Genomic DNA, 8,551 nt, shown 5'->3' on the forward strand with positions numbered 1-8,551 from the left:
GCATTTTCACAAATACTAATAAAAAACATCCTGGAAATAAGTCTAACTTTTAATATACATATATATGCATATTCCTGAATTAGTTTCTAACCTGTCTATATAATAACTTTGCTGTTTTGGAATTGTTTATTTTCCTTTGGTAAATTTGAAAATACTGTTGTAGTGATACAAACACATTTAGTGAACAAATGTAAAAATAGATGTGATATATTCTAAATGTAGGTACAAAATAGCACAAGTGAAGGAGCATGTATTGAGACTGGAGTGTTTCACAGCCAGGTTGATACCGCACCTGAGTTTTAGAAAGCAGTTAGGTTTGAGACTGATAAAACGGGAAGAAAGCAAGTAGCTTATCTAGGGCAGAAAACTTCTGGGCAGATAACCACTTCGGAATTCCCCGCAGGTATTACAGAACATGAGTCCTGGAAAAGTCAGCACATGGATGGACAATTGGGAAACTTTCTCTGCGAAGAAACGAAAAACACTGCACATAGATTAGATTGATAAGGGTAACTGTGCTGAAAAAGATAAACAAGCTCAGAATAGTAGAGCAATACCTGTGTTAAGCGAGTAAGAAAAAGCTGAGAAGACAGCAGTAAAAGCAGGAGAAGTACAAGAGCGCGTTGTGAGCGATTACAGAATTTCCAAGAAGTGTTGACAGTGTTACAAGTTCCAGAGGAGAAAAAGTGGAGGAATGGCAAAGGCTGATTGACTTTGTCAACTACTTACTTTAAAAAACATTTGAGAAAGCCAGAAAGCAGAGGGGATGAAGCTTCACTCTCATGAGAACGGGAAGCAGAGGCAGAGGCAGCATGCACAGTCATCCTGTGTTTTAAACACAGAAACTGATGTCTGGGAAAAGGTAACAGTTCTTAAATTTTTTTTTTAAGTTTTTCTGTGTGTGTGTGTGTGTGTGTGTGTGTGTGTGTTTACATTGGGACACCGGTGAAATTTGAACATGCTTATTAGCCAAATTGCCTCAGCGAGATTAAAAAATTAAAGATATAAGAGACTGGGAATAGCTGATGTCAGAAAATACTGAAGATACTATAGATAAAAACAGCTAAAAAACAATAAGAGCATATTGACCAAAATTTTTAAGAAATACACTTAAGGCCTGGAATAAATACATTTGCACAGTATCTGCAATGACACCTCTTTGAACATAAGAGATAGAAAGAATTAAGGAGATTCTTTCATGTGTTTTTTAAGTATTCAAAGAGTAATTTTTTTCCTTTATACAATTGACTGCCAAAAATACAACAAAACAAAAACAAACAAAACCTGCATATAAATGTATGTCAATAGTAGCTCAGGCATACCCTCTACCATTTAGAAATAGGGTTTCCAAATAGCCATCTGATCTTTTCCACACCTTGGTCTGAGATGCGTCTCAGTTTCAACATTTAATTATACTGTAAGTTGGATGGATTTGAGTACTGAAATTTACATTGAATATAGGAACTATTTCAATTGTGTATGGGGGTGTAGTCATAGAATGAGGAGGTCCCTAGAGAAAAGAATATACAAAATAATAGAGGAAAATTAAATTAATCTTATGATAGGTCAAGTTGATAATGCAGCAGAATTGTATTTTTATATATTCTGCTTTCATTTTATGATTCACTGGGGGACTGTGAATTATCAGAGTATATAGTACGTTTATGCTCATTGAATAGAACACCGAGCATAATTTTATCATTTAAAATTATTGCACAAATTTGTAGTTGTATGTCACTTTCGGACACATTTTCAATCATGTCTATGATGTATTAAATGCTTGGTCTACCATATAACATCAAATTATAACATTGTTCCTATGAGAAAATATAAAATTTTTATAACAATCTGCTCTACTGTAAGGTTTCTCAGAACACATTGTAGAGACAAATGGGAACTTCCCCATAGCAGTTTTATGAACTATACTTGGCATAGCTTTATGGTTTAAGGATAAACTGTCCCTGGTGAATATTTAGTAGCTTATGTAAACCTGATTTTGAAATGTTGAGGTATATATTGTTTTCTTAACCACAACATTCAAAGCCCTGTTTCAGGACTACCTCTCTGACACAGACTCCACTCTGCTCATCTTCTGATTGGTAATAGTTTCATAAAGATGCCCCACCTGCCTTATTCTTTGGACACTTCAATGTATTCTGCATTGTATTTTGACTATACTGCTCGAGTCTTTCTTCAGAATACCACTGATGTTGTATTTATATGTGGAGACCACAGTTTTGTTAGAGTGAAAGAATGCGCATTACACTGTCTTTAGAAAAGGCAATTCCCCCAGACATACACCCACACCCACACCCACACCCACCCACACACACACACACACACAATAACAATGGTGGCTTATTAATTAAATCATGGCAGTAGGTAGAATTTATTTAGGAATGAATAAACCTGAGATTATGCTGAGTTCACAGCACTTACCCATACTCTAGAGAAAAGTAAAATCACTAAGCAAAATGATGAACCTGAGTCATGAAGCAAAATTTGTTTGTTCATTACAATGATCACAACAGGATATTAATTTGAATATATTTGATTTGTTGCCTCTACAGGCGTGAAATATTTTGAATATTTTAAAAAGGCTATTACTGTAGTACAGAGTTGTTATATTAATACTATGGTTACAGAGAAAATTAAGTTATTTAGAAGGCTTCGGGTACCAAACCACATTAGATTACAAGACTACTGTTCTACAAATATTTATATTAAGATACTTGTCACAACAGAATCTTAAAGTGTGATTCCAATTGTAAAGAAATCTTGTTAACAAATATCCCAAGATCTAGGTTTAAAATAGAGTGACTGACAGAGAATGAAGATATCATCAAAAAACCCTTACACTGCCCTCAGTGGATCACTAGAGATAACGTTATCATAGCTACAGTCTAACCTTATGTTCCTATAAAACTGATATATATTTCAAGATAATACTGCTCTCAGTTGGTTTAGCAACCACATCTTCTTAGCCTTTAGCATTAGAACATTATATTAATAGACATTTAAACCCTCTTAAACATGATATTCAAATAGTTCTATCGGTTGTATCAAACACTTAAATAATGTAGAGGCTACTACATATAATAATATGTTCTCTTACTCTAGAAATTTTTTACTCTATCATTCCTAAAATAGCATTAATGGAAAATAGCATCCAATGTTCAGTGGATGTCTTTCTGAGAGAGGATCCTAGAGAATTTCTATGAAAATATGTGTTTTAGTACAAGTAATATTTTTTTTCTCTCTAGCAGAATTGTTGTAGTTTCTAATATAAAGGCACTGAAATTAATCAGGGAAACTTATTTACATAGCTATATTAATGCTCTAGATTGGAAATATCAGACTCACTAGCAGTATGTTTATGCTATTTATTCAACAAACATGTACCCATTACTGTTCCGAACACTGGAACTACAATGACAAGCAAAAGCGACATGGTTTCTCCTTCACTCAGTATGTAGTTTGTAGGAGTTATGAAGAAAATGAAAAACACAAAATATAGTGAGTTTATTGCTACTTTATGGGTAAGAGAAGAGTAATATTGGGAAAACCAATAGGAAGAGAGAACACACATTAAACTTTTGAAACCTAAAAACAACTTATAATTACAGAGTAAAATGTTAGTGCAGATGGTGGAAGGGGAGGCGTTAATGACAATGAAACCAGAGAAGCAATCAAGGACTTTGCAAGTCTTAAAGACTTTGGACTTTTTTATATGGGAAAATTGTGCGCAAAGGCTGTTTGAACCTATCAAAATTAACCAACCTCCTTTTGATGGTGTTGGGGTTTTTTGGTTTGTTTTTTCATTTGTCTTTTTATGTGTTTTAATGAAGTCCTTATGTTATTATTGCTAAGAATCATGGTAGAAATATGGGGGGATATTCACTGGATTTGAATTCATGAATGTATAGTCCTCATTTCATACCTGATCTTACCTAGATAACATTTTGGTTGATTAACCTGTAAAAAGAATTCTGCTATGTTCTCTAATTGTAGGAGATTCAGAAAGCAAAATTAACAACACTCTTCTTCCAAAGTGCTAATAACTTGGAAAAAGAACAGTATAATAAAGTGAAGATTCAGGTAAAGTATTCTATTAAATGATGAATATTGATGAAAGAAAATATTAGGTGAAAAGGTAGCAAGTATGCCGTAGAAATCTGTTCCCATCTAACAGAAAAGCAGCGCAATTGTAATTTCTGTTGATGTATAAACTATGAGATGTTTATTCACTATATGTCTAATGGATTTGTGTTTTGGCTTTCAACTTACTCAATAACCTTTGTCTCTTTTTAAACATGCAACACTTTTAGTCATCTATAAATTTTATGCCCCAAAATAGATAAAATAATTTAATTTTAAAAATAACGCAATAAAAGGTAACTTTTCTATCATGTCAATATTCATTAATATTTTCCATAAATGTTGAAAATACGTAAAGTAACAAAACAATAATTACTTCTGTAATTATATAGAGAAAATATGTAGCAATTATTCCTAAAAGAAAAAAATTAGAAGTATCTATTAAATTATTATGCTCTTTTTTAGCTTATTTAATTGAGTAAGTGTGCTACAGAACAATGAGTAGTTGAATAATTGGTAGTTAAAATTTAATCATTGTCTAAGCTTTACTTTTTCTTTTTTTCTTTTTTTGAGATGGAGTTTCACTCTTATTGCTCAGGCTGGAGTGCAATGGACGTGATATCGGCTCACTGCAACCTCCGCCTCCCAGGTTCATGCAATTCTCCTGCCTCAACCTCCTGAGTAGCTGGAATTACAGGCATGCACCACCACACCTGGCTAATTTTGTATTTTTAGTAGAGACAGGTTTTCTGCATGTTGAGGCTGTTCTCGAACTCCTGACCTCAGGTGATCTGCCCGCCCCAGCCTTCCCAAAGTGCTGGGATTACAGGCATGAGCCACTGTGCCTGGCCCAAGCTCTACTTTTATTAAGTATAATTTAGTTAGATTTGTGAACTCACTGCAATTGTATACACAATTTTCTGTGTATGTATAAAATTTGATATTTAAATGTATTTATGGCAAGAGTGTCTGTAACTTTTATGAACATATCAAGTGGACATGATCACAAAAACAGATGTAATTTATTACCATACAGCATCAGAAATACCACTTCAATCAATAAATATGTATAATGATATGATACTTACAATGGAGGGAACTATGGTATTTAACTGTCAGTAAACTGAAAGAGAAAAATGACTCAAAACGTTTGTAAAGATGATACCTTTGTCTACAAGTTTAGGAAAACACTTCAATTTTTAAACATTTTTTACCTGATTTTGTTGCTATTTTATTTTCACTACTTAATTATTGGGTGCCACATAATACCTCAAATGAGCAAATTATCACTGAAATTATAAAGGTAGTTGACTAGGTAGGTGTTCTGTAGGAAGAAAATAGGTCCCCTCAGAATAAATGAGAACTCACTGTACTTTTTAATTCTTTTCAAAAATGAAGAGGAAACAAAAGTGTTCCAAGAAAAACAAGGATTCAAGGAATAAATAAAAGAAAATAAAAATATTTTCAGAAAAGTTTGACAGTATTTGTTGCCAGCAGGAATATATTAAAAGGATAAAACTAAAATATGTGTTTCAATTAGAAAGAAAATGATTCCACAAAGAAATGTAAAAATTTAAAAAGAAATAAAAAACACTGAAAAGAGTAACTATATATAAATTACTATTCATTTTAATAAACAATTATTACAGTTTCCTATGATGGCCAAAATATGTACATTGATATACACGTTCATGAAATGCAAGAGGTGGGTGGGGAGTTGATAGAGCTTAACAGTTTTAAAGATGCTAACAGTATTGTGAGAAGGGTGAAAATATTCATTTGTTTTAAACTCCATAATACATCAAAATACATGCTTTAATTTCTATAGTAAAAGGTAGAAGCATAGTAAAAAATTAATAAGACAAAATTAACTAAATCAAAAATGGAATAAAAAGAACACAGAGGAGGTAGATCAAAGAGAAAATAAAGAGAAAAAGTGAGATATCAGCAATACCAATAAATATAAATGGATTAAATATGCTACATAAAACACTAAGATTATTGGCCTTAAAAAAAGCAATTTGTCTTAAAAATTACAAATAGTTGTACTCAGAAATGTTGAAATGGAATGAAAAATAACATAAAATAATAACAAAAAAGTTTATCTACATTAATATCATGAAAATTCAATTTGAAGGTAAAACAAATAACATTAAGAGAGAAAGAGATGTATATTTTATAATGACAAAGGTGTATAATTGAATGATTGTATTGGTAACCTCAACTGTGCATTTCCACCAGTATCCATGTCCTTTGCAGTGACTGTGAAATTCATTTAACTAATTTGTTTGAGTATATTTTCCCAGCCCTTAAATTTTGGCTTACTGCGATTAATTGTCTTAGCCAAAATTAGCAGCTTTAATATAAATAAAACCTTGATGAAGTGTTTGTGGGTTTTGGCTTTCTCTTTTGCTTGTCTGTGATAGTCATAAGAATGTGCCCAAACTATCCTTCTGGAAAGAATTTAGAAACATGTGGCTAAAAGAAACACATGGGAAGAGATAAGTTGTCCAAACTACGACTGGAATAGTCCAGCCAATAGTCAGACAGCTTCCAAAGAAGAAGGCCAGAGCGTGGGAGTGAGAGAACAGCCAAGATCAATAAATTAACCTACATGCTTCTGACTAGGATTGTGGTAGTGACCTGATAAATGAATACAATCACCACTCAGCTCTCTTTTAGACAGATAAAGAATAATATGTCACTTGTTAAGCCATTGCGTTTAGACACATTGTTACATAAAATAGAGAACTGATACAGAAACTGGTATCAAAGGAGGAGTGATATCATAACAAAATGTATAATATGTACTGGCTTTAGTACTTGACAATGGACAGAGCTGAAAAAAAGCTAGCAAGGAAATTGATAGGTAAGGCTAGAAAATGGCAAGAAAATTGTTATAGAAGACCAGAAACATAACAACCTGTGTTGGGTAGTGATGAAATGACCATAGAACAATCATGTGCATTAAATTAGAATATAGAAAAATATACCTAGTGAACAGTTGGTTAGGACCAAAACAAAACATATTTCTACTGGAATGTTGAATGGGTCAGTTGGCCCTTAATAGCTACATATGATAAGCTGCCCTAGAACATCCAGAGAAGAATTTACAGAAATTATAGAGCAAAGAAAACTTAATATGTTAGATATGAAAGTGTAATCTTCAAACATTCTGAAGAGCAAAAGATTCTCAAAAGAAAATGCAATTATATATAAAATAAAGGGTATGGCAGTAAAAGACTTGTGAATTAAGGTAGATACCATCTCAGATATGTAATGTATAGTATAGTATCTCAGTTTCAAAAATCTAAAGAACATTGTGATATAGCAGCTTATTATGGCCAAAGTGATCATGTATCTAGGAAGAGTAGCATATTTGTAAGGGAAATGTAGGAGTGGATTTTGGTAAATGGTGTTCAATGAAGTCACTTTTATGGGAAACCCACAAAATTTCTAAGGGAGTTTAACTGTTAAAAATGCCTCCAACCTGTATTTAAACGAACTCATGTTGCTCTAAGTGCAAAAACAAAAGCTCTCTGCCATACCTTTCTACAGGGAGAAAGGAGAATGTAAAAGTTGGTTAAGTCACAAATTTTCCTTTCCTTTCCTTTCCTTTCCTGAACTACTTTCAGAAGTAGTTAAGGAGAAGAATAAAAATAAAATGAATGTCTAAAAAATAACGACCAAGAGATGTGGAGAAAAATGTAGGTCTACTCTCAGGTATTATAATTAAGTCCTAAATAAAAAATTCCAAAATTTGGAGTATCTGCCAACATTTTCCAAGCTAGATTTCAGAATACCATTGAAACAGGGACAACTAGATAGCCATTGTTCTCATTCTTGAGTAGAAAATTAGAATTTTCTACAATAACTGCATCAGGTCGTTATCTTTTTCTTTTGCACCATTGAAGTTACAGGTGGTGGGGGGTCCAGATAACATCTCTCTCATCAAAAATTCTGCAGAATATAAGGAGCTACACAAAAGGAACCACATACATGGATTTGAGGTTGATCAGAAGATCCTCAATTATGAATTTGATGTAACTGAATGAAATGTGAGGAGGGATCAAGGAAAGAAATGAGCACGTTTTCTACACGGAAGTTTTGTGAGTCATTATGGCCAGGGACTGATTTGTGGTTGATTACATTTTTGATTAATCACCAAAAAACTTAAGCTCTATGTTTATATATGCCCTTTGTCTTGTGTTTTTGCAGTTTTCTCGCTAAAGAGATGGTGTCAATTTTCCCATGTGCTGAATATAAGATTTGCGACATGACTGCCTGTGTTAGTCATCAATTTACGGCCCCTTAGCTCCAAACTCACCCTCGGCACCTACTCTGGAATATCATTTTATTTATTTCTCCTTTTCAGTGAGCATGATGTTTTCTTAGGAGAGGTCACTAGAAAGACAATGAGGAAGAAAAAGCTTGCTCTTCTAAGTTTGAGTTT

At 33.0% G+C, this 8,551-nt stretch overlaps 1 long non-coding RNA gene across 1 annotated transcript in view; it reads left to right on the plus strand.

Annotated features, from left to right (window-relative positions):
• The first annotated feature begins 677 nt into the window (after window positions 1–677).
• Window positions 678–8,551, plus strand: part of LOC105524366 — a 92,788-nt gene continuing 84,914 nt past the window's right edge. The window contains exon 1 of the long non-coding RNA XR_001003747.1: window positions 678–862. This is a non-coding gene — a long non-coding RNA (uncharacterized LOC105524366). The remainder of the gene's footprint in view (window positions 863–8,551) is intronic.

The sequence above is a fragment of the Colobus angolensis genome, unplaced genomic scaffold (genome assembly GCF_000951035.1).
Source record: "Colobus angolensis palliatus isolate OR3802 unplaced genomic scaffold, Cang.pa_1.0 Scaffold5, whole genome shotgun sequence".
In the NCBI taxonomy this organism is placed as follows: Eukaryota; Metazoa; Chordata; class Mammalia; order Primates; family Cercopithecidae; genus Colobus; species Colobus angolensis.